The sequence below is a fragment of the Anomalospiza imberbis genome, chromosome Z (assembly GCF_031753505.1).
Source record: "Anomalospiza imberbis isolate Cuckoo-Finch-1a 21T00152 chromosome Z, ASM3175350v1, whole genome shotgun sequence".
In the NCBI taxonomy this organism is placed as follows: domain Eukaryota; kingdom Metazoa; phylum Chordata; class Aves; order Passeriformes; family Viduidae; genus Anomalospiza; species Anomalospiza imberbis.
The window spans coordinates 60,270,750-60,298,526 of NC_089721.1; the positions used below are offsets into that span (position 1 = coordinate 60,270,750).

Consider the following 27,777-nt stretch of genomic DNA (forward strand, 5'->3'; position numbering starts at 1 on the left):
ACCACACAACAAAAGCAAAAATAATACAAAATAAAGCCCTTTGTGCCAGGGGAAAAAAAAAAAGAGGATATCAAGAATAATACACACTTTTCCAACTTAATAGGAAAAAATCATACACATTTTGGCACTGGAAAAATGAGTTATCTTCTAGAATATCAAGAGCAAGTCTATCAAATCAACCTTATTAAAATTTCATACACCTTTGAAGGAGGACAGAAAGTTGCTCTTATTAAATGTTTAAAAGATTGAAAATAAGATCTATTGGAAGAAGCAACAGAAAGGTAACAGGTCTTTCCAGGGCAGTAGACACCTCAAAAGCTGATAAAACCTACAGGAGATTTCTCCAGAAGGCCTGTCCCATGCTGTTTTCTTGCAGCTACTAAAACAGGAGAAGGATCTCTTCTCTCTCACGCAGAGATCCAGACATGATTGCTTCAGCACACCTTGAATCTCCAATAAACAATGCAACTTTTAAGGTCTATAAGCAAGCTAGCAGTGTCACACTTTATTTAAGCCTGCATTTTCTACAACTGTGACCCACGTCCTGTAGTCTTGCGAAATAAAAAGAACTCAGAATGCCTCTCTTGCTTTTCAAAACAGTTAACCCGTTATAAGAGGACTTACTAAGAATTAAAAAATTAATAAAAATAAAATTTTTAAAAGGGCAGACCACTTCATATCTGTTTAGAAAGGTAGAGAGAAGCTCACAAAAAATGGCATATTACCAAGATGTCAGTTCAGTCAGATAATATAAATGCTCAGACTTTGCAGAAAACTTGAATTGCTTCCTAGAGGGAAATAGAAAAAAAATTTTAGCAGAACTAATGACACATATAAAGAAAAAATAGAGACACTAATGTTACAACCTCATATAAGAAATTAAATTCACTAATCTTAGCAACTAATTAAAAACATTAAGTAATTCCACATTATGTAAAGTAATTCCACATTTATCACCTGCCTGATCTGTATTACTTCAGAGAGAAGTAAATAACATAATTGCAGATTTCACCATCAACTATTTTTTTTCTCATTATTACTGCATTTGAAGATGATACACAGTCATATTAGGAAATACAAAGCTAAGCTACTACTCACAATGCTTAAGACGAAACACTCCGTGTGGATATGGCTAATACAGGATGTCTTTCATGCTCCTATCTGGAATACACTATCAGCTCAGAAGGGGTACTAGCACTACCTGAACCACACATCTGCTCTTGGGAAGGCATCCCAAGATGCCCATGTTTCTACAGCCTAGTGCCAAACAAAAGTTAAGCACCACTTTTATCATATAAGACAGCCAAGTTGTTATTACCCCACCAAAATCCATGCCAGTAATCTCATACAAACTAGAACTAAACAACAAGACTACACAACGTCCTAAACATCAAACTTGACTAAGAATCACACAAGCTATTTTTCTGTTTTCCAGACAAATCCAGGTCTCCCTTAAACAACTTCTCTTTGAAAAAGGGATATTTTTTCAAATCTGAATTAATGATGACCTCTTTCACAGAACTCATCTTCCCGTTTCTCAGTTTTATGCTGAAAAAAAAGCTAAAAATGAATTCACATACCTCCAAAACAAGTAATCTAACCTTAAAAAAAACCCCACACAAGTCTAAATACAAATTCCCAAGAAACCAAGCAGCTTAAAAGCACAGATATCTGGATAACACACTGAGCCACTTGGTCTGACCTCAGTTGACTCTGCTTTGAGCAGCCAGATTATATAGAATATCTAAGTTGGAAGAGACCCATGGAATCGTCAAGTCCAAATCCTGCTCTGCACAGGACATCCCTAAAGGCTTTCATGTGCCTGAGAGTATTGTCAGAATGCTCCTTGAACTCTGTCAGGCTTGGTGCTGTGACCACTTCCCTGGGGAGCCTGTTCCAGTGCCCAACAACCCTCTGAGGGAAGAACCTTTCCCCAGTATATAACCTGAATCTTCCCTGACACAGGTCATGCCATTCCCTCAGGTCCTACTACAGGTAACCACCTCACATGAAGGACATGATCTTTTTCTAACCTGAATCATATCATCCTATGAATTTACTACCTCTGCTTATCCATGTAATAAACAAGCTGAACTTTTACTATATTGACTGATCTCAAGCTGCTGATGACTGTTAGACAACCATAGAGGCACCAACTCAAATTAAGTTAGCATGAGCTCAACAACTAAAACTGGCTGCTGTAAAAAGAAAACATACAGAATCATGTTGACATTGAAATCATGCACACCAGCTTGAACCAATAATAGGAAATAAGTTTACTTTTCCAAAGCACAACCTAGGCTGATACCTTCTTACCTAAATATATATATAAAAATCAGAAATCAGACCAAAAAATATCTCCTAATTGACACTTTTTTTTTTTTACAGAGACTCACTAGACTGTGCAGGATTTAGTAGGAGTAGCAAGCCTCTAAAAGAGACCGTTTACATTTGCCTTATTTCATAATGTGACCCATCATGCACTGTAGAAGACGCATGCTCAAGCACTTCTGAATCTTTCACAGGATTACAGTCAAGTTCAGAAGCAAAAGTTTCACAGAAAGCTACCATCCTATATAAAAACAGGTAAATTCAAAGGACAGAACAAATTCTGAACATTTACAGTATCATTTTCCAAACCAAACAGCTCATTTGAACACTGCAAACCTCAGGCTCCCACTAGACTCCCACAGCAGTTAACAAACAAGAGAAAATGCCATACCTTGATTTAGTTTTTAGAAAGTCAAAGCCAAGAAAGGCAAATCTCTGTAAAACAGAAATTCTTTAGTTCTTCTAAATTAAATTGTTAGTTCTTCTGAGATTTACCTGCTCAAATAGTAACCTATGACAGCAAGCAATCTCAAACTTTAAGAACTGTAGATAACCTTGAAACTTTCAATCCACTGACTGAACTGTGACACTTGATTAAAAAAATTTAAAGTTTTATTTTGTGCTTAGTCAACAAATGAACACTGGGGCCAAAATACAGTTCTTCTCCCTCAAAACCATATTGCTGGAATAGTAAGAAGTCACTCCTCAGTTCTATAATCACAAAACTCTACTCAAAGCACCAACCAACTAACCAAAAAAAAAGAAGAATCAAAAAAAATCCAGAACACAGCAAAACAAAAAACAAAGCGAAGCAAAACAAACAAAACAAAACAAACAAAAAAAAAATCACAAAACAAAACCTAAAAAAAAACAACTAAAAAAGACATACAATACACCAGCCTGACCCTCAACTGTTTTTACAGGAAATGTAAAATTCATAAAGTGTCCCTTCAACATGTTACATAGATTCATAGGATAATGTTATGGATATTATGAAGTAACCTCTCCAAGCTTCTCTAATCCAACCCTGTACTCAAAGCAGGCCCACTTAAATAAAGTTACAGTGGGCTATTCCCACTTCACTCAGAAAATGCTCAACAATTAATATTCCACAGCCTCTTTGGGCAACCTTTTCCAGTGCCTGACCACCCTCACTGGCAAGAAATGCTCCTACTGTCTCACAGGAATCTCCTGCATTGCAACTTGGGTACAATGTCTCTCTTCCTACATGTGTGCACCTCCAAGAGTAATGCAGTAGCATCATCTTGATTTCTGTCCACAGGTTGTGTAGAAAATAGCAGTAACATCTTCCCTAATTCTTAGCATCATCTTCTTTAGGAGTTTTGTTAACACTGCATAAAAAAAGAGCAACACCAAAATCTTACTCAATAGCTGAAGAGCCACTCTTAACCCAGTTGTTAGTACTTCATCTTGGTTATTATTTTGGAGGCAGAACAAATCAGCACTGCACCGCTTTAGAGAAATAGGAAGCCCTCTGATGTGCTTAAAATAATTGAGAGATCCTGTTTAAAAAAGTTAAAAAAAGAAAATACTCACACCAATCTTTCTCTTACAAAGACAAAGCCTACTTTTCTAACATATGCCACCACATCTGCTTGAAATGGATGGAAGACCTGGTAGAAGAACTCCATTTTGAAGAGACAGTTTTCTTACCAGCTGCCAAGTAATGAATTATTCAAAAACAACATACCAACCAACAATGGAGAGAGAAGAGACAATTTCTTTCAGTGCTGGAATATGAAACCCCAAACAAACACAGAAAATGTTCCAAACATTCAGCTAACATGAAAAAAAGATCATTTGCAAAAAGATTAGTATTTCTTCATCTTGGTTCCAACTGACACTATTTTAAACCACACAGCTGGCATGGTGTCAGCCTCTCACTGTCTGGATGTCTTACAAAACACCAAAAAGGGAGTGAGGGCATTTACAAAATCTGGACTATATTCCCAATTAAAAAATAAGCAAAGAAACACACACACACACACACACAAAGTCATGAGAGGCTGAAAGGGGACATGCACATATCAGAAAGTCAACTTGTTTTGTTTGTGCTTCATCCCCTTTGTCCACTAAGGCAGTGTTCTCTTAAGATGATCAAGCAAAAAGTTAAGCAACATATTACAGGTCTCTCCACTAAAATTGGTAAGATAAACCTGCTTATCTCAGCACAAGCTTTCACATTTCAGAGGGATGTCAGCACTGAAACTATTATTCATGCAAGATTACAGAGAGGATCAGCAGAGGGACTCCTCAGAAGTACAGCCTTATCATTTATACAGAAACCAGTCCAGAATATTTTGGCCTACATGAGGCATACCTCTTAAAACAGCATTTCTTTTCAGAGTCTGCCATCCAGAGACCTGAAAAGACAGAAAAATAGTCTGAAAGTTAACATCCAAAATTCCTCTAAATACAGCTGCCACAAAGAAATACTCAGCTCACTAAATTCACCTAAGTATTTAGGCATCTCTATTAATTTAAGAGAACAGTGGAGCAGAAGCACTTGTAAGCAAGAAAAGGGGAAAAATTTTGATCCTCAGGAAAAAGAAAGAAAAATAAGATTTAACAGTCCCCTGCTAGACAAGGAAAATTGCTCAAAAAAGAAATCCTAAGAAGTCCTGTTACCATGTGATGGAAAAATAAAAAGAAATCCATTATCTTCAAAAATGACAGGGAAAATAACAAAATAAATCAGCAGATTTCTTTAACAACAACCTATGGACTAGAAAGTCTGTAAGAAAAGAAAACATTTTGAATTGAAGATGCACATTTAGACAAGCAGCATTCTCAGTTTTCAAGCTATGTTTTCAAGTAATCTGCTCTTTGTATCTTAATCTTCCAAAATCCTTTCAAGGATACAACTAGTATTTCCAGAATCTCTTGGTATTTGCCAGAATAAAAGTATATTTTTAAAAATAATAAAAAAATAAGATCTTTATTCTTTAGCTAAAGGTGATACAATCTCACATGAATAGTTTGACAGAAGAAGCAATTTTTCTTATTGATTCACACAGGGAAGATTCAGCTGTTACAGTGACAGGTAAAGACTACTACTAGTTCTATCTTCCTGCTCCAAAAAATCAAAGGCATAGTAGTTACTGATTTTGTTGTTATATTGCTAAGGGAATTAATGAAAACAATGACAGAACAAGCTGTTAATGATAGTACTTGACAAAAACTTCAGAAAAATGTCAATAAAAATCTCTTTGCAGTTCCACTGTGAACTTCTTTGACTGGATTCAAAAAAAAAAAAATATTATTAACTGAAAGCAATACAGAGTTGCAGGAGATGCTTTTTTGTTGGAATCCACAGAAAAAAATCCCAATTGAGGACACAAAGCCTCCCATACAGTAGAATAAACTCCTTAAGACTTTTTTATTTAAAAGATCTGTTTTTCCAGCAAAATGTGGAGAACAGAGCAGTTACTCTGTTTCTAAAGAAACCAGCTCAGAGGCTTATCACAACTCCAAAAGCACATCACAACATGAACTCAAGTAACAAGTCTTCCAAAAGGCCTTGTCATGCATCTTCCCTCACTGTTGCTGGAAGATGATGAGGTTACACTTTGGTTCATGGAAAAAGGAAGTGACACTCAATTTCTGAGTGTCAACAACCAAATTGGTCCTAAATCATCACCATATTCTTCCAGTTCTAGTTACAGGGTGATAGTGACGCACTATGAAAGCTGACAACAGGGAAATTCAGTTCTTTTTTAGATCTAGATGATTGCTGGAGACTGGGAAAGTGGATCATTGTGCTGACCTTGTAGTAAGTTAGAAATGAGTACTAGTACTTCCTTTAAATGATTTCTTAAGTGCTGTGATTGCTATTAATAACTTGTCAGATTATGAAACTGTAACTGTTGTTTGTACCATCTAGCTTTGTGATACAACAAGACAGAAAGTTATTCTTACCAGGTACAAATTCAGAACTGAAGAGAATGGCAGATTTACAAACCATTACAACTTTGCTCTGTTTTAACAGAATAGGCATACATATTTTTCTTTCGCTGAAACATAGCACAATACTGTTAATTCATTAAAAAACAGAAGGATAATGCTCACAGTGGAGAAACCCTGAGAAAACCAGCTAAATGAAGCAAATAACAACAATTTAGCTGAATAATCTTGCTGAAAGGTACTAAAATCATACAGCACTGGAATGTGAATGACAACCGTACTGGAAGCAACAGGTGTACCTCAATTCACAAGGACATGTATTTAACATAAAAGTCACAACTCTAAGAACAAAGCACTACAACAACAGAATTTTGTTCAGATTCAAAACTAAGTGTGGAAAAGAAAAATTTCAAATTTGATGCTTATGATTGTGCGGCCTACATCGGGCATAACCATCTCACTTTCGTGAGATCACGAAAGTCATGCATCTCACTCAGTACAAAAATCCAGATTTTCAATGAGCTGAAATAAAGTGCAGAAAAAGAATATAGCCCTTACTATGGCAATAAGTTTCATTATTCTCAAAGAGGACCAAAAAATATTGATAAATTAACATTTTAACAATTAATTTAAATATTAACATTAAATTCCTAAGTACTATTATATATGTTCAATTTTAATAGCTGTTTCTATTTCATTCACAAACTGTACTAGCTGAACAGGCCTGGAAACACCTTATTCCATAAAGACAGAATTAAAAAATGGCTCCTGATATTGTGAGCACAACCATGTAATGAGAGAACTAATGCAATTAGTTATTAGAACTAAGGCTAATTCACACTTCCATCACAATGCAAGTAAAGTGTTGTATGGTCATGAAGTCAGAGATTATGAAGAGATACAAGCACAGAATTTCTCTTTTTCAACTACCTGGATTAGAACAAAAATAGTCTGTTATTCTAATCAGTTGCAATAGAAAGATAGAAGTTGTTCATTACTGAACAAACAGACCTCTGTTCCATAAGGAAATTTATTTAAAAGTAACTTATTAAAATAATATGGTGACCTGCAACAGATGAAGAATAACAGCTAAATGAAATTACTTAAAAAGCCTCACCAGCTTAAAATAAAGTACCTTTCTCTTGTACAAGTTTTTCCATTGTAGAGCAAGATATTCACCAGTCAGACATTTACTTCAAGAGAAATGAAGAAGCAGTCATAGTCTTACTTCCATTGCTAGAAATGTCAATACAGCCTGTACAGTATTCTGAAGAAGGATGAGGATATTACCTCAGGCAAGCAACTCAGGACGCAGGACATTATTTCAACAGATGGACGGACAAAGAAGACCGTACTGTGGTTGCTTTTGCTTCGGATACCAAAGTTTTTTATTTCAACTGTTGTCAGATGTATGTTGTTGAACCTTTACTTTGAAACAATATATAAACAACTTATAAAAGAGCACAATGACTTTAAACATTAGCAGTGAGAAGTTAGTGGTGGTTTTAGCAAAATGGCATAACAGAAAGTATTTTGTCTTTTATGAGTTTTAAAATATTGTAAGCTCCAATAAAACTCTTATGTTCTGTTTGCAAAGCACTGTTTCATAAAAGGAACTACTAGAAACAAACCTTTCTGTTGAGCAGAATGAAATTTAAAGATTTAAATTTGCTGTAGCAAGCTTAGTTATGAGTACATGTGCAGATTTTTATTACTTAATTCAAAAAAATAATTACATGCTAGGCAGAAAATATATCCAGGTGCTTTTTTTAGTATCATGCTAGCAATTTTTCACATCTCAGTGGAATTCCTCACAAGTGGTTTTTCTCATTCCTGAGAATGTCACCACCAGATGGCACTAGTACTCTACCTTCAATAAAGCAGGTAGCTGTATCTTAATAACTGAGCACTGAAAAAAACAGGACTGCTCTGAAACAGGAAAAAAATGAATTAAAACAACACATTCACCATCATTTTCACGATGGAGACTTCCAGATCTTGCTGTGTCCTGGCAGCCATCCAGACTCACTTAGTCACCCTAACAGTCAGTTCCACCCATCTTCCCCTTAACATACACACATGCCTGTCCATGCTGGTGAGATTGGTTAGTTTGTCAGTAGCACTCACTCACTTTATTTTAATTGCTGACACTATAAACTATTGATTCAGCCAAGCACATCACTAAACCATATCCCTTATTGCCACATCTACACATCTTTTAAACACCTTCAGGGTTCCAACACTGCCCTGGACAGCCTGGTTTGATGACTGACCACTATTTCAGCACACAAGTATTTCCAAATATCCAGTCTAACCCTCACCTGGTGTAGTTTGAGACCATTTCCTCTTCTTATACCACTTGCTTCCTGGGTGCAGGAACCCCCACCTGGGTTCAGCCTCCTTTCAGATGGAGAGTGAGAAGGTCTTCCTGACCCTCCTTTTCTCCAGACTAAACAACCTCACCTCCCACAGCTGCTCTTCACAGGACTTGTGCTCTAGACCCTTTCACCAGCTCCTTTTCCCTTCTCTGGACTTGCTCCAGCACCTCGATGTCCTTCCCATCATGAGGGGTCCAGAACTGAACACAGAACTCGAGGTGTGGCCGCACTAGTGACGATTATAGGGGGACAATCACTGCTCTGATCCTGCTGACCACACTATTCCTCATACAGGCCAGGATGCCATTGGCCTTCTTGGCCATCTGGGCACACCCTTGGCTCATGTTCAGTTGCTGTCGACCAGCACCCCCAGGTCCTTCCTGCTGGAAAGTTTTCCAACCACTTTGCCCCCAACCTGTAGCACTGCATAGTGTTGTTTTGATCCAAGGGCAGGACACGGCACTGGGCCTTATTCAGTCTCGTATCACTGGCCTCAGCCTACTAATCCATCCTGTCCAGACAACCCTGTAGAGCCTTCCTGCCCTCCAGATCAACACTCCCACCCAATTTGGTGTCATCTGTAGGCTGACTGAAGCAGCACTTGGTCCCCTGATACAGGTTGTTGATAAAAACATTAAATAGAACCAGCCCAAATACTGAGCCCTTGGGAACACCACCTGTGACCAACAGCCAGCTGGATTTAGTTCCATTTCCCACCAGTCTCTAGGCTTGGCCATCCAGAGAGCTTTTTACCCAGCCAAGAGTGCACTTGCCAAGCCCTAAGCAGCCGGTTTCTACAGAATACTGTAGGAATTGGTGCCAAAGGCTCTACTAAAGTTCATATAAACAAGATAAGCCCTTCCTTCACTGATTAAGCGGGTCACCTTGTCACTGAAGGAGATCAGGTCAGTCAATCAAGATTAAAAACTAGGTCAATACAAGACCTATATAAAAGTTATCAGAATGCATTTACCTTTCATGAAGTGATTAGGAAGAAAATCACCATGCCTTCTGACTCCAGCTACCATCCTTATCTATTTTGTTTTTACGTATCCCAATACTTGGGAAGGACAAGGTGGATGGGGATGCTGAGACCTTTCACTGTTCCTTAATAAACTAGGAACTTTCTTTAGCAGGGATAACTATTTAAGATATAGGAAAAATATGGCTTTCTTCCCAGTAACTCGTATTACTGCATGCTTGTGTCAGAGGTACTGCTTCCAAGAACAATGCTTACCAAACACATTCACAAACCCTGAGAACACAACTAAGCAAAAGGGAAGGTGATAGGAGAAGAAAAACTGGAGCAGTACTTAAAGCTCTAGACTATCATATTTTTCTCCCTGAAATACTCCCCAAGTCTAAGTTTATTTATTTCATGTCCAGTTTAGAGGAAATAAAAAAATGGGGAAAAAACCCAGAAAACCAACCAAGGACAAAAACCCCACCTTTATTTTGCACACAGCAAGTAAAAACATCCTTGATACAGACCTATTAAAATTTCCAACTTATACAAGAGCATTACTATTGCCACAAGTATACTGGAGAAAATTTTTTAAAAACCAAAGCTTATGATCCTAGTTTTAAAGTGACTGTGTGAGTTGGTAACTGAAAAGGCTGTTTAGATTTTGTTTAGATTTTGTTATTCGGTTTTTTTCATCTCTAGTCTTGGTTCTGGAACTAAACAAATGAGTGAAATGTTTTTTTCTCTTTCCCTGCAACCAGCTGGCAACTCAAATAAGCTCTATCTGAACACTTCTGCGGTAAAATTTCCTATACATAGGAACTTGATCTTCAATATTGCTTCCCAAGAGGCTGATTCAGTGATGAGCTTTATGCTAGACAGATTTTTATTCTAGAAGTTCTTACTATTCACTACACAATACCCATTTCACATTCATGATCAAAAGACAAAGAGCTGACAAGTCAACCAAAGCACAAATAATGGAATCTTTAGCCAACTTATTTGTAATTAAGTTTGCTATGTTATTTCAGAGAACTTGGGTCATGATCAGTGGTAATGTCAGCTATCAGGTAATACAAAACAAAGAAATCTTCACTATCACACCACTTTCATGAAAACATCCTTGAAAATGAACATGTAGTATTTATTTCTTTGATCTATTACACTCAAGAGGCCTGGCTCTTTTCTTGAGAAGACTTGACTAACTTGTTAAAGAGAAACTACTCAAGATATATTCAAATTACTAATAGTTGCATTAAAGTGGATTAAGAAAAGTTCACCCCAAAGCAAAACACACTCACTTTTACACACAGCTCATTCATTTCAGTGTAAAATAAAAAACAGCACTGATAATAAATGACATGTAAAAACTGACACAAATGTTTGAGATAAAGCAGAAGCAACAATCAGGATATAGAAGCATTAAATCTACCCATCTACTCTTTATTCACATCACATATTTTCTTTTATGGTACAATGAGAGGCTGATCTATCTGGTACTTCTCCATCAAACACATGTCCAGAGAAAATGAAACAGGCCTTGCAGTAATATGTCATAATAGCAAAGATGTTCAAAATTTCTGTCTTACATGTCATCAGTGAAAAGGCATAATAAAGAAAAGAAGGATTTCATTTCAGACAGGAGAAATAGCAATGAAGTTGAAGTCTAAGTCACTGAGTGACTCAAAACTGGGTCCCACACCCCTTCACACAAATTTTGGTAACATTTTCTGTCATTTCAATCTGAAGAATGAAATGATGAGCATAAAACACCACCCCCTCCCAGCTGTCATAGGAATTAACTGCCTTAGAAAATTCCTAAGACATAAATACTATTAAAATGTTAAACATATTAAAAATCAACTTAATTCCCCACACACAAAGTGATCACCACAAAACAACAAGAGCCATTCAATCTCAGTTTGCCAAATATCTTAAAAATCTCATTTACTAGACATTTGTTTAATACTAGAGTTGAATACAATGACATTTTAATATAAGGTTTAATTTCAGTATTTTCTCCTATACATTGCTTATATTTGGAGTCTTTATTAAAATTAATTGACTGCATTAGAATCCTGAATCATGAAGGAACCTGTTAAATTTAGCTAAAAATGGTTACAAAACTTAGCTATCAATGTGTTTGCAGCCAGAGATAAACAAATACCAGAATCATCAAAGTAAGAGATCTTTGAATTTTCAACTTGCAACAGATACTTATAAAGCACTAAATTAAGGAAGATACATTGAAAATCAAGTAACCATTATTCCTCCAATAAAACCAACTAAAGACAATAAATACATATTTGTCAAAAAAATGGCAACACTAGAGCATTATTATACACAGTGTTTACTTTAAAAACACATCTGCATCTTCACCTAACAATAACATACGACTTCAAAGAAGAAAGACATAATCCCTGCACTGAGATTCATATTTCATTTTCAATAAATATTGAGTTTCATTACATTTATTGTAGATTTTAATTCATAGATGCCAAGAGTTAACAGTATAAAAAAACTGCATGGACAGTACCCTCCATCCAAACATGTGAAAGCACAGGCTTCAAGCATTGGCAATATTTACTGCAGACATAATCAGATAGAGACTAATCCAGAATGTATCATGGGCCAACTTAAATAGTTACAGTCTGCCTTAAATGCAATGTTGTAAGCCACTAAGTAAAGCATCTTTTGAAATAATGTTCAATTCTAGATGAACGCATTAAGAAGAAGGACAGGAAACTGGACCAAGAACATTACGTGAGTAAAAAAACCCCTCTGTCCTTCCTTTATTCACCTATCACATCATGGTCTGAGAGGGCTATATGATTGTTACTTACAAGATAAGGAGAAAACAGAAAGAGTTATTTAAATTAAATATACACTGGAAAGAAACTACATGCACAAACTAAGAGTTATATTTATTTCGGCTTTAGAAAAATGTTTCCAAATATCTGTAATACTCTTATACTTCAGATAATGTAGAAATGTAATAAGGCACCTTGTTTGTTTACTTAAAAGACAGGGGGAGAGTGAAGTTAACTAAATGACCCAGACAGTGTTTCAGGCTTTACAGTTTCTCTAAGATGGTGCCTTTGATACAGCAAGGTCACAGCAAACACAAGAAAATTACAATAAATGTGTTTTTTTCTTGCCAGTATGCCAGCTGCAGAAAACCAAACAATGTCATATTTTCAACTCTGACTTGCAGTACAACCATTATTTAACCCCTCTCATAAGGACCACCTGTAACTTCTCCAAATCTGTATTATGGAAGTCTGCTAGAGTTTTGCTGCAGGACTACATCAAGAGGAAAGAAAATGAAACTGCATTTAAAACATACAAATGGGAATTAAAGAGAGCAGAGAAACAAGCACCCTGCCTCTCTATAGGAAGCTGGAGACAGATTTTGCCATTAGCTGCCTTAAGCTCTGAAGGCAAAAGCAAACACAGTGTAAAGCAATTGAAGATTAAGGTTTTCTTGATGTCAAGCAATGATGATTAAAAATTGTCTTATATTAATATGCATAAAGCACCAATACTAAATCAGAATTGGCATTTTAAAAGGTTCTGTTTAGGAAGAAGAGCAATGAGAGTGAGAAATAAGAAAATGGCAGATTTTTGAAGTAAGGAACATGTACATACATGCACACTAAATGCAACATCCTGGACTTGATTGCTTTCCACCTACCATCACAACTGTCAGTCCCAGTGCATTATTCCCCATATCCTTCCTCCTCCACTTTTTCCACTGCCTCAACATTTCTTAAGAGTCAGACAAGGGATAAATATGTATTACATCCACCCAAGACACACTGGAAGTGTTATTATGGAAGAGATCACATTCCCATAGTTCATCAAAAAGAAGCTTTTCAAGTGGCAACAGATGGCAGGCATTTCTTATGAGAAACAAAACATGATAATGACAATAAGGTAATACATTATATGAGAATTTTTTATAGGTACTTTCAGTTTTCTTTCAATAAGTGTATTAACTTTAAAAGTTACAGTAAGTGCAGTTGCAGTGCTTTTACTTGAGCTTGAAAGTTACAATACAAATTTCACTGTAAAATGGTATCTTATCTTAAAATCTATATTCAAAATTTATTGAAAATAATCCAAAGACTGCTGCTGTTAATAAAGAAGAAGGATTAAAAAAAACAGGGGCTGACTACTGGAAGAAACATTCATCCTAGAGAAAGAAACATTAATTATAAAGACTATGTAATCCTGTAGCTAGCCAAAAATGTACAAAATACAAGATAAATCCAATTCTCGGAGTACTTTCAGATTGGCTAATATTTTTTTCCTATTATTTTACTGAAGTGTATGAGGATACTAGGGTTTGGAGTATTGTTTATACAGTGGTTCACTATTCTGTATCCAAGTAGTCATCTCAAAAGCAGCATGCTACAGTCACTATTCCTAAATTGTACTGGTCTTACATATTAATATCATAAAGCTAGACTGTAAACCTCAATAAAGGGGATAAAAGGGTGATTATGCTCTTCAAGGTTTCTTGAATGACATTTAAAATGGTAGTAAGCATACTACCAGAAAAATACAGGGATATTTAGTATTGTGAATTCCTATAATTTAAACATGCTTTTTCCACATCAACATTTCCTTCATCAGGCAGGATGAAAGCAACTGGCTAGCCAGCCAAATTTCAGATGCAAGATATTGAACTGCATTAGTATGATACCCTAATTACTGGGATCAGATTTACAAGCTTTTGACCTAGTACTGAATTTCTGTATCTTGGGAAGAAAAGTGTATGGCAAAAGATCTCCAATGAGCAATAGTGTATCTGGAGACTGAAACTGAGGGCATATGAGGTGGCCCTACTGCAACAGCACAAAAATTTCTAAGTTTTGTTGTACTTGCAGTGCCAGCTGCTAAGGGAAATGTGATTTTTTTCATTTTCAGCTCCAGCCTTCCTAATCATTCACTCCTTTTAACCTGAGACAAGTAATGCAGTGGGCAGAGCAGGAGTCAGCAGCACAAAATCAGAGGGAAAGAAAGGGCAAGACAAAAATATTTTGAAATCAACAAAACACCTTTAAAACTTGGTGTCTTGCACTTGTTTTGGCTGCGCTTGTACTCAGTATCACAGAAATTAGGGATATATACTTAAAGATAATGTCAGTTATTATACTATTAAGCCCACTTAGAAAGAGGATGAAATTTATTACCAAGAATTTTATGCCCTTCTTTTACACACCCTGACAGACTAAGTATCATCTCCAGGGAAAAAAATGTATCAAATATAAAAATTTCACAGGGCAAAGAATTCTGCACTCACCTGTTAATGTGGAGGGGGCATGGTTTTTAAAACTCGCTTGACAGCCACAAGCAAACACCTACAGTTTGTATTTCAGCCCACTCACTACCTTGCCCTCCACAGAAACCATTTTGACACAGTTCCTTTCACTAACAGCAAGTAATGTACCTATGCAAGTAATGTATTTAATGTATCTATGTGAAATCATGTTATGGTAATGTAAGCCATTTCCATTTCATTCTGGTAAGATTTAGGCAGCTGCAGCATAAACAGAGAAAACACTGTCTCAAAGCAGATGTTTCATTTGGTAATAGAAAACCTAAGAGAATCTCAAGTATTTCTAATATAATCCAAATAGAAATGGTGATTTAATGGTCTCAAAGTTCTAAAATATCACAGTTATTCTTTGTTTTTATTTGGTGGATTTTTTAAAAATCAAATGCACTTACCACTGTATTTGCGGTTTATTGTACAATACCTATATGTACACAAAGTCCTGTACAGACTAGTAAGGTATACATTTAAAATAAAATTTCATTAATGAAATCTTTACTTACAAAGGCTTTTATAAAATACACTATCCATAAAATTCTTTGCAAGAGAAATATTTGTTGCACTTTACATTAGAAAACATGTTTTCTTAACTGACATCTAGCTTGTCTTGATTAGCAGAACTTTAGAATTTCACCACTGAACTGCTCAAAGCATCTCCTAATAGAGTCACATTAAAACAGTATCTTCCAGACAGGTAGTGCTGTTTCAAAGCTTAGAGATGCTTTGGGAATGACTCAAATCTGCGGATGGTCTTCTCCAGGACTGCTAAATTCACTTATTCACAGGAAGGTTAATGGAGAACTTGAGAATGCTCAAGCAAAGAGGATGCACTGCATGGTAAAAACTGAAATTTGTTTGGCAGCAAAATACCACTAGCTTGGCTCCTCAGTCTGTGAAACCACTTCCTTTAAAACTCTTAATTTAGGAGCTTTCCAGACCCTTCTTCCAATTAAAACATGCTTAATTGTTCAGACCATGATATGCTCATGACAAGATCTTGACACAGTCCCAAGAACAAAGTAACAAATACAGGGACAGAGAAAAATATTTGTGCAACAACAGATAAAATTCTCTGCAAGATAGCTTGAATAAAAACATCTGTCTGGCAAGATTTTATCCTACTAAACATTTTCCAACTTCTGACAAAGAAACACTGATTTAATTACATTCAAATTACTCTTTACATTCTGCTATTTCCTTTTTTTGTGCTGAGGTCATTTCCAATCAACATCCATTTACAAGCATGGATAAAACTGGGAAGCAGTCTTAGAGTGCCAAGGTACCCAAAGTCTAAAAAATTATAAAAGCAAAGCATTACTGCAGAAGTGAACTTATTTTCTGTAATGAACACTACTATGACCTTCCCTAAATAACATATGGCTCATTGTCAGAAATCAAAATCACTGCTAGAGGCAGGAGGCTTTTGAGGAAAAGACTACTCTTGATCCCAGATCAAGTCTTGACAAAATCTTATGGAGACATTTGTCATACACTGGAAGAATATATTCCAGCATACTACATTTTGAGAATTTAGAGATGTAAACTACAAGTCATTAAAAAAGCATTTTGTTTCACACAGACCAAGAGATCCTTAACTTCCAGTAATTAAAACTGAGATCAAAACCACCCCTGAATCTCATGAAGAAAAAAAACCTTCAGTGAGATTTTACTACCTGATTTCACATCACATTCTGAATGTTTAATATCCATGCACTTCAGGGAAGTAATTTAAGGTCTTAACCACAGCTGAAACAGACTGTAATGTTCATTTATGAAGACCTCTGCAGAACAGATGGACAACTCAAAATAACAAATTACTTTCAGTTGTCATTTGAATCTAATGGCATACGTTTGAACTGATTGCTCTGACTTCATCCAGACAAGAAAACGAGGGCTTGAAAGGTTTACCATGAAGAAGCAAGAAGCCTTATGGATCTGTGCCATCAACTCCCCAAAATCTTTAAGCTTTGGTGATCTTTGCCTTCCTCATTCCACTTACACATGTATGTTTTAACTTACGTTGTTGAAAAATCCTAATTATACAATAAAAATATCTAGTTATGTAAGAAATTAAATGCCATTCTATAACCCCAGAAATCAACCACTTATTAACAAAGGCAGGAAAAATGTGTATCCATAGCAAGTAACTGTATGATAACTTGAGTATTAGGACTTCTATATCTTTCATCACAGATCTGTATCAGAAACAATTTTCTCTATCAATTAGTTTGTAAAATAGAGAGGAAGAATCTTCATATAATTGTAATAAGACAATTTCTCTTGTTATCTATTAAAAGTCTCATAAAAATTCAGGTTTTCAGTCACCTGACTCCACTTTTTGGTCCAGGTACACTGGCAGACCAGTAAAAGAGAAATCTGTAGTGACAGGCCAGAAGCTAGCAGCTGGTAAGAAGTAGGAGGGTACTACAATTCAGCTGAAGACACATTTTACCTACAAACACTTTTTCCTATTCCCATGTAGATTAAGCCCAGATAGCAGCACTTGATGGTTAATTAATTCTAAGACTTGAAATGGCCGGAGAAACTACATATCCTTTGGTTAAAAAAATTAGGTGACTAAAGCTTTCAACTTCACTGATCTGCCCAATAATTGCCTCTGTGCTGCTGCAACAGATGACAAAAAAATGTTGCTAGAATTGCTCCATAACCTGCAAGTGGTTTGATGGTATTCTGGAGTCTTTCTGTATTCAAATGTACAGACAGTATATTACATAAAATTAGCTATCCATGTACCATATAATTCAAATTCTAAAGGAGCCTTGCAAAATTGTTCTTTTGTTCCTAAAAGCCTGGAAGGACTCTAAGATGCACTCTGATTCTCCCATTATTCTGACATTCAGCTCTTTCAGATATACATTGCAGCAATGATACAACAAACTCAGTCTCCTTTGAACTCTTGCTGCAGCAGCTTTCTTACCTCAGACACAATCCTCACGTCTGGCAATAAGAAACAAACAAATAGTTTACATTATTTATTTCATATTAAATACTACAGTGGGACTTTAACCAGTAGAGCACAAAAACTATTTTACTTTCCACCTACAGCTGTTCAGTCCTCCATTTCTTTCAGCATTTAATTCCCTTAATTCTTAACTTGATGTCTTAAAACTTTGGTTTTGACAACATTTTCCATCTTTTTTTCTTTCTCAAAACAAATATATTGTTAAAGTGAAATCATGCTTGGTATATTAAGTGGGGGGGAGAAAGAGGAACAAGAGAAACATTTGGCTTGATGGCATTTGTCTTCTCAAGTGACAGTTAAAAGTGATGGGACCTTGTTCCTGGAGATGGCTGAACAACTGCCCATGGGTAGCAGTGAATTTGTTTTCTTGTTTCCTCTGCTTCTGCACAAGCTTTCCCTCTTAAACTGTCATTATCTAAACCCATGAGTTTTTTTACCGTACATCCTTCCGATTCTCTTCCCCCTCCTGCTCCAGGGGAGTGGGTGAGCAGCTGCGTGGGGCTTGGTTAAACTGTGACAGTCCTTTTTTGCACCAGATATGATGCACAAAGGGTTCGAGATAATGACAGATTCCATTGGGACATATTAGACTGAATATATAGCTGTCAGTACTGTTCAGCTGGTAAAGAGCAGCCTCCTGTGCTTGCCCCGGGGCTTGCTTTCCTGACACGTATTAAGAACCTAGTGCTTTCTAGTGCTTGCTTTTTGCTTTCACTGTTTTCTGTACTGCTGCGTTACTTCTCACCTTCCTGAATTATGCCTGAGAACACTCTGGTAACACCATATGGATGTGTCTGGGATGGAAGATGGCCAGGGTAGTGCTGCTGTGCTGAAAGGGTCAATTTTGGTCCAAAGATGAGCTGAAAAGACTGTGATGTGTCCCTCCATGGTCGAGGAATCATCCACCTGCAGCCCATGTAGAATCCCCTGCTAGAGCAGGCTTGTTAAGATGACTTAACAAGTCTGTGACACTGTAAGAAGCCCATGGTGGAAAAGGTTTGCTGGCAGGACCTGTGTCTCTACAGGGACTCTCATTGGATCAGTTTATGAACAACTGCAGCCCATGGCAAGGACTCACGTTGGAAAAGTTCAAGAACAACTGTTTCCCATTAGTGGGGCCCCACACTGGAGTAGGGGAAGCAGAGAGTCCCTTGCAGCCTGTGATGAAGACCATGGTGAAGCAGCCTGTGTCCCTGCAGCCCCGGGAGGACTACAATGTGGACTCCACTAACAGTAGACTTTACCAGGAACCCCCTTGCAGCCAGGCTGGGGACAAGAAGAGGATTTCACTCAATATTACACCCTGTAAACCCAAAAGGATCAGGTGTGAAGATTATAATGGATATATCATTAAATTGTTACAATCCATTATCTGAGTTGTATGTTGCAGGAATAAATATAACAGGAACTACTCAAGCTAAGGAAGGAGAAACCTTCCAAGAAGTCCAAGCACAGCAGTGACACAATCTGAGCTGGCTTTGGTGCCCAGTAATTGGACTTAATTAATTGCATGCAACACATCTCCTCTCCCGTCCTGAGTGGCTACCATAAGAGATAGAGTCCAAAGTCATGGATTAAATGAAATCAAAGGATATATTATGGACATTTTGCAGGGATGGTCCACACACTACAGGAATGACATTTGGGTATTTTATCAAAGAGAGGGAAGGGGAATGGTCATTAATGAGCTCGGATGGAATAGTGTGCAACCTGAGCATGATGTAAATGGTATGGAATAAGGGGTGGAATCTGCTGATTTTGAATAGGGCACAGCTAATTCTCTTCAGAGTGGCTAGTATGGGGCCACATCTTGGTTGTGTGATGAACAGTGTTGATAATACAGGGATACCGCTGAACAGTGTTGATAACACAGGGATCTACTTGGCTGCTGGCTGGAGTTAAATCACAAGAGACTTTTATGTGTTATTCACAAAGACTGGAAGATTTCTCCTTGTTAAATATATGCCAGAATACACTATTAAAAGCTTCCCTTTTTTTAACAAGGAGACCTGCAATTAATTTCAATGATACATTAATCCATTAACAGTTGGGATAAAGCCACACTTGTCAGTCACTGCAAGCAAAATAATATATTGGGAAAACATCATCACTTATTAGTGAGAGTGCATGTGTCACAAAGCAGCATCCACTCCTATTCTAGCAGACCACTCTTCAGTGTCAACCCCACAGGCCTTGTACTGCACTTATGTTTCTCATGGTTAAGTCTTTTTCATTCAGGTACCACTCATGACATGTGATGAACTTCCCTTGAAAGACAGCAGATAGCCAGCAGTGAAGGTCCAAAAGCCATTTCCATCAGCTTGCAACTGAACAGCAGAACTGTCCGAAAAATGTAAGACACTATTCCTCAGCTGCACAAAAACCCCTTAGGCCCATCTGTCCTCTGCAGAATCAAGGGCAATAAGTACTTGTCAGCCCAACAAAGGCAGGGAAAATACAGCAACCTGGACAAATCAAACCTAGCAGAACTTTCCTTTTCTTCCTTTGTACCAATGCGAACTGCACTCAAATAACAGCCTTCAATATAAACAGCCTAAAAGGAAAACTGCCAACAGAGTGACAAAAACATGTAGGCTTGTAGCAGAAGAAGGAATTGCTGAGAGGAATTAGGAAAGAAATGGACACATTAACAGGTAATAAAAAGGAAAGTGAAAAACAGCAGTTTGAAAAAAGGAGGACTAAGACAAGGCATAAAAAACCCTAGACTCATCCAATAAGCATGAAACCACATCCTTCCAATACAGTAAAATTTTAGCTTGTAAGATCTGAGCTTATTTTGACATAATGAACATACCACTTTTACCGAATTAAATCAAAATAGGAACATAAAGAGCAGCCCTAAACTACTAACCCAGTTGTCCTAAGAGGGTTTTTTTAACCTTCACAATTTTTTAGCAATTAGGTGCTGTATCCATTAGAACCAGCAGACAGCACAGAGATCTCAAAGGATCTTCTACCAAAACACAGAAGACATTCATAACTAGATTTCATCAGCCATGTCTCTCACATTTCATGTATTCTGAATTTTTCTTACTATGTTTGTATTTAGGATTGGTCCCATTATGTGAAGGAAAGATTCCACTCATGCCTGTGGCAGGCTTAATGAAATAATTACAGAGACATGAGCCTGGCATCTCTGAAATTTCTTTACATTGCTATGTGTGCTCATATAAAACAACTACTACACTTCCAAGTCTGCATGATTTCAGCAATGAGGATTACTCCACTTTCCAGTTCAAAATATTCTCAGCAGGATGACAGCATTTGAAAACTTACACTTGTAGAAAGAATGATACCTTTAAAGCACTCACATTCTATTTACTTTCATTTCTTTGTCATCATTAGATCTGGTGTTTTGCATGCACGTAGGAACGAAAGGAAGAAGTTAAATGTGTAGCAATATGAAAACATGCATTATATTCCATAATGAAATGATACTTCACAGAAAAAATATCTGCAGTTACCAAAACTTGTTCTGTTTTGCTGGGCATTGCTTTGAGGTTTTTTGATTGTTTTGTTTCAGGTTGTTGGTTAGTTTGTGGGTTTTGGGTTTGTTTTTATATTTCACTGTAAATGTTGCAGAAAGAAAAGATTTCCAAAGTTTTACTGTTATGATTTTTTTTATTGCATAATCTAATAATGGGTCACAGCTCAAGAAAACCTGGTAGTAAATAGAGAATATCAATCATTCCAAACATCTCATCAAAGTCATTATTAACAGATAGTTCCTTAATCTCTGACCAAAAAGCAGAGTGACACCATCACACCACCACTATTTTGTCTGTCAGTGTCAATGATGAACATTGCCCACAATGGATAACAGTAGCATGAGATGCTTCAGCCCTTACATCTGAATTCTTTGCTGTCATCTAATCACTGCCATGAGGTGACATTTGCTGGCTTAAAATTAAGAAAATTTGCTGGGCAGTATGCAGGAGCTGAAAGGTCTAAATTACTAAGGCAACAAAATCTCACCACAGGCTAGTTTCACTTGTGCAAGAGTCTAGACAAACTCACTTCTTCAGTTTTAGAAACTACTGATTGGAACTGTCCACTCCCCTTGCTGGAGATGACCACCTGGAAGCAAAACCTTCTTACAAATCAGATGCTTATTTTAACAGATACTACCAGAAATTAATTATGAAGGCAACTTCATGGCAATATAGGCTTCATATAGCAGAAGGGCAAGGAGAAACTTCAGGAAAAAAGGCAGGTGTAAAAAGAGGTACCTCCACCAACCTGCCTGACAGACAGAATTCTCAAGTGGTGTTTTAACAGAAAACATTATTAAGATCGGCCAAAATGATACTCTGTATTTTCTCCCCCTAGTTCATTAAGAGTTGTAGTTTAATCAGGAAGGAGTAGAGAAGGAAACACTTGCTCAATTGCCAAATACCATCTGCTTAACTGAATCCCAGAGAAAGTAAGTGGTTACCAGTTTCTCTTACAAGCACCTCAGCACTTGCTGCAACATTAACAAAAGATTCACATAATGCAGCTAGTAGAAGTTTCCCTTTCCAGTCTTGCCTATAGTCATTTTGCTAAACAGAAGCCTCTCTGGACTTACAAATATAGAAAACACATAATTGAGCAGTGCAAAATTTAAGCTGCTCTTCCTTATCCAGTCCTGTTAATGGTACTCTACAGTTTCTGGAATATATTAGTTTTAGTCCAAAAAAGAGTTGCAGACATGTTCTGCATGTTGTGCATCTCTGCACAAAACTCCTGAGAATCCCTTAAAACAAGACATTAATGTCAATGCCTTTTATAGGTAATGGGAAATTGTTAGTGAAAATAAAGAAGCTGGAACAGAAACCGAATAACCAGCTACCTCTTGCCAATTTCAAGTAAAAAAAGACAGCATTAACAGACAGGTAAAATGAAGTAAAATCGGTTATGTGGAAAACTAGTATGAAAGTAGATTTTAAAATGACTAAAATATGACTAAAATGGCTTTTATGCTGTGAGGAGTCATGACAGCATTTCAGATGGACATAATAATTTTCAGATGTACTGATAAACTTTTCTAATCCAAAGTTTAAGATAAGAAAGCAGCAAAATACAAAGAAAGCACTGTCAAGTCATTGATGAGGTACAGCTTTTTATAATTATCTTTTGGTCAGTCTGTATAAAAAGGTATCCATCGTTAGAAACATCACTGAACTTACAGAATTGATAATTAACATTAAAATACACAGTCATTACCACCCAAAACTGTTTAGCTGCACATTGATACAAACTGTTCAAAAACTGTAGAAATAAACTATTCTCTGAAAAGACTCAGCTTAAACAGAGACTGACAGTCCATGCAAGGAGTAAGTAAATAAATAAACACTATCTCTGCTACTTATCTTAATAATTGTATTCCAGATACACTTTTAAACTACCCTCAGGAATTTTTTAAAGCCTAATCACTTTCATTACACCCCTACAAATTCCTAAACAAATTTCAAGTGGTTGGATGTATGACTTGCAGTAAAAAGAAATGAAAATCTTTCACTGCAAGTTATTAACTATTGCAGTCTGCTAGTAGTATCTGTAGGCTTGAATTTAGTCTTTCTCTGTAATTCACGAAGATCTGCTTTTGGTGACTGAACTATGCCATAAGAGACAACCGAAATAACTTACCAACTTTATTAAAAATGCAATAACTTTTTAATAGATGACACCCACACTGACACTTGCTTCCCTTCATTCTTCAGAACACAACATTCATCACAACAAACATGCACCAGTAAAAGCTCGGCTGACAAGATCAGAAAGGATCATGCCTCCCAGTGATTTCCACAAAGCAAATCCTGGGCATCTGAAAGACTTTCTGTTCTCAGGATTTACCATGTATAAGTCTCTTCATACTCAAAATAAGTAATTTCAGAGGAAAAAGAAAAAAAATAATTTCCTTGGTTTTGGATTAAAGTTGGGAGAAGAGAGCTGAATTTGGGTTTTTTTTTCCATTTGAATGCTAAAATTGTCAAACTCTGCAGATGGCGATAATGGATGAATAAGTCGAAAAAAAGGTTACTTATGGGAAGCCATAAATGGCTAAGGAATCTGGGGAGAAGCAAAAGCAGCTCATTTTCCCTTGTCTTCGCTCTTACAGGGAAAATATCTTATGGTAACATCAGGCCTAATAATGGAAACTACAGAAGAGGACTCCAGAAACTTTTCTCATGTATTTACACACTAGATTTCCCATACTAAAGTTAAAAAAACAAAAAACAAAAACAAAAAAAACCCACAAAAAAAACAAACAAACAACAAAACAAAACAAAAAAACTATTATACTTTCCAAACTCCTCCAGAAATTCAATTCATTGGCAACTAATGCTTGTGACTGGAGAACAAATGCTTTGACAGAGCACTGGCTTTGGAAGTATACATCAAGTTCCACTATGAAAGTAATTTGACCCATTTGGTGGAGTGATGGAGAGAGGAACTGAAGAATGGGGACAGGATGTACTTTCTCTTCCCTAAGGGAAGCAGCAAAAGACCACAATCAATTTACATATTTGATCAAGAATAGCTTACATAAATAATTAGTCCTACAATTATTTTCAATTCATAGCACTGATAAATTCAGTAAATTAGAAAAAAGGCCAGGGTAAAATATATCTTTGTCCAAAAAAAAAAAAAAAGAAAAACCAAAACTACCAAAATCAATGGGAAACAAAACAACTATTGTCCTCCCTGTATCTGCAAAACTTTGTCGAAATTCAAGCCATTTTTAGTAATAAAATCAAAATCACACAAGCCAAGAGCTATTATTGTCTGGACAAAATAACCTTACATAATTTGAATAACTGCTACAGATTAAACAGATTTAGATAAATAATTTCCAGTGGCAGTATCTAAGATTATCCTTAAAATGTTACATTAAAAATGACTGCAACTAATACAGTACTTTTACACCTGTGTATTTCTAAGACAGTAATACCACATAGATCAGTGTAGAGACTGCTTCTGCTGACTTTTATCAAAACTTGAAAGAATCTCACAAGCAAGAAAGTGAAGAGAAGAACACTGCTCCACTTGGAGTCCTCTTTTCCTGGTGTGGTGCCATTTACAATGCATCTGATACAAGTCTAGGCTGCTTTTCCCGTGTCAAATGGCCAAAGAATATCAAATGAAATATTTTACCAATATAAACACAAGTTTTCTGAAATTGCTGCAGAATAACCTGATCTTGGGAAGGATTTCTACCTCATTCTAGTCAATGAAGAAAGAAAAGTACAAGACTGGAAACAATAAATCAATAAACTGATATGCAAATAAATTACTTACTCAGGTGCTACCAAGTCTAACACTACTATTAACAAGAACACATGTTATTAAAAAGCATTTCAATTAAACTCCTCCTATTCAACAATAGTTAGATTGAAACTTTTGGTAAAATATGTTATTACTACAGTAATTTCAGTCACAGAAAAGGCCTATGTGGCTTTTTCAATGGAAAATAGAAAAATATTGGCCATTTGCAATTTGAGAACAAGCATAAATCAGAGAACTTTATTTTAGTGTTTGAACTAAATATCTGTGAAGTAATCATCATCTTATGACAACCCAATAAAAAACATATGATCTTAAAGCACAAATTGATTTAAGATGGAAGTCTGCTTTGCAATTAGTTTAAGGCAAGTGCTACAGGAAAAGATAGTTTGATTATTTATTTCATTCAACAGATTGAATAAATCCATGCAAATGTTACTAAAAAAGGTAGATGTTTTTCTCTAAGACCACAGATTTCACACAAAAGTGTAATTTTTTACTACACTTTCCACACCACAGAACTTTTCCACAGGTGTAGTCTTTTGCACACGGTAAGAACAACTTGCACATGCGGACCAGAAATTTTAAGCGAGCATTTAACAAGTTATGCTTGCTTTTTCCTAAAAAAGGTTCAGTAAAGCTTAAAAAACAGATAGTAAACAAGCAATTAATACAATACTAAAGCAAAAAAGATTAATCATTTGCTGCAGCACTGCAGCTGGGGGGCTTCCCTAAGTACAGAGAGAAGCAATCAGGCAAACACTGTGCACTGGTGTGGGGTCCAGACCTCAGAGGAAAGGAGTAACTCAAAGATGGAAAGAAAACCATTCCAAGCATTAAGCAGACAGGTCTGAATACAGTGTGTTAGCACTTTCTTAAAGTGATGAAATACTATTAGAAGTATCTTTAACAAGTACAGTTTTAACAGATGTTCTAAAATGTAAATACTTGGATGTAGGAACGGGGGCATATATACTTTTAGCAGCATGCATGATTAGGTACTTACACAGCACATAAAAAATTCCCTTACCTCTTCCTATTTTGAATCCTGAAATCAATATCTGAGTCCTTGTGTCCAGAACATAATTTATGTACAAGGGGAAAAAAAGTAAATGAAAGAAAATCCAGTTATTATCACAACAAAAAAGTATGAAATACAATAATGTGACAAGCAGGAGTTAGGATCCCAGACCACGTTGATGTTAGTGCCAAGGCAGAACTCAAGCTTCTAAATGTCGCCATGTTCCAACGATTTTTGAGAAAAGCCACTCTGAAGGAAAAGATAGCACTATGTTGGGGAAAAAAAAAATCCAAAAATTCCTGTTCCTCAAATCTGTTTTACTGATTGCCAGTGCTTAGTACAACAAAAATAATTTTATTGTAAAACATTTTGTCTAGTCAGTTAAAATAAATTTGGCAATGTCCTTTAACTAAGTAATCAACTGACCCATGACTTTTATTATGCCAATCTGTGTACTCAATAGTTCAAACAGAACAATAAGTGTCACATACAATTATTCATAAATAAAGAATTTATAATTTAGCCAGCTGTACTGTATCTTTCATCTTCTTCTTTCAGGTGACAAATCAGAAAAAACTGTACAGCACAACACATTACCTGAAAATTCATCAAACACTGCACTGACACATCCACAAGAAAAATGACATTCATGATTACAAAAACTGTATTGTTTGCATGCATATTGTAAAAGAATAACAAAGATGACCTGTACTGGTATAATATAAGAATCTGCACCAAAATTGTATTATATATAGTAATTGTAATGTTACTGGATAATAATCTACTAGAGAAGGTATCATATGAAGTCTGGTTATGCAGAGAGAAAAAAAAGTCCTTAAGTGAAAATCTTGACAACGCAGCCATTTGCAAGTTAGCAAATAACATCAAACTCATTCCATTAACCTAAAAAATTAACTTTTCCTCTCCTAATTGCACAGGAACTGCACAGCATTTTCTCATTGACACCAAATATACACAGAATTCTTTCTGTCTTAAATCAAAATGAACATAACACTACTCATAAAGCAACAGTTTCCAGCAATAAGGACAGACTCCGTATCAAACAAGAAGGACCATTACTGCTGCCAGAATACAGACCTTTTTAATGTAGACAAAGTTCTAAGTTACTGTCAGTTAAAAATTCAGAATATAAAATAGTTATCTCTTAAGATCAAAAATGTCTGCAGGGAGAGTAAGTCTTCTCCACGCCACTTTGCAGAGATGAAAAATAGTATCAGAGCATCAGAGTGTCAGAGTTCTTCTGCTGACAACAAAACTACAAAAAAGACTGATTATCACTCTTGCATATTTCTTCCTTACAATCCCTGCACTATCGTAATGCTACCACATATACCTTGATTTACTCCAGTTCTCACCCCCACCCCCTCAACAAATTCTCCCACTGGCTCAATCAACTTATAATTGTGATTTGAAAGAGGCAGTCATAACTGTGAGAACAGTCATTTTCTGGCACAAAGAACAAGTAACTTGAGTTCACCAGAGTTCGTCATTCCCCCTACCTTTAATGATGCGTACCACTTCCTACTT

General features: G+C 36.3%; 1 protein-coding gene across 11 annotated transcripts in view; it reads right to left on the bottom strand.

Moving 5' to 3' along the window:
• PCGF3 (polycomb group ring finger 3) overlaps positions 1-27,777 on the bottom strand; it is a 53,771-nt gene that overhangs the window by 21,442 nt on the left and 4,552 nt on the right. For 2 of the 11 annotated variants that reach the window (XM_068176038.1, XM_068176040.1), the window contains exons 2-3: positions 4,673-4,715; positions 726-788 (exon numbers count right to left, since the gene is read on the bottom strand). The exons of 2 other annotated variants lie outside the window; for them this stretch is intronic. The gene's annotated coding sequence lies outside the window, so the exon portion shown is untranslated. Of the gene's footprint in view, positions 1-725; positions 789-2,722; positions 2,767-4,046; positions 4,132-4,672; positions 4,716-8,125; positions 8,149-26,238; positions 26,277-27,777 lie in introns of those variants that run through there. 7 more of the 11 variants (XM_068176045.1, XM_068176046.1, XM_068176043.1 and 4 more) reach the window with 6 other exon arrangements.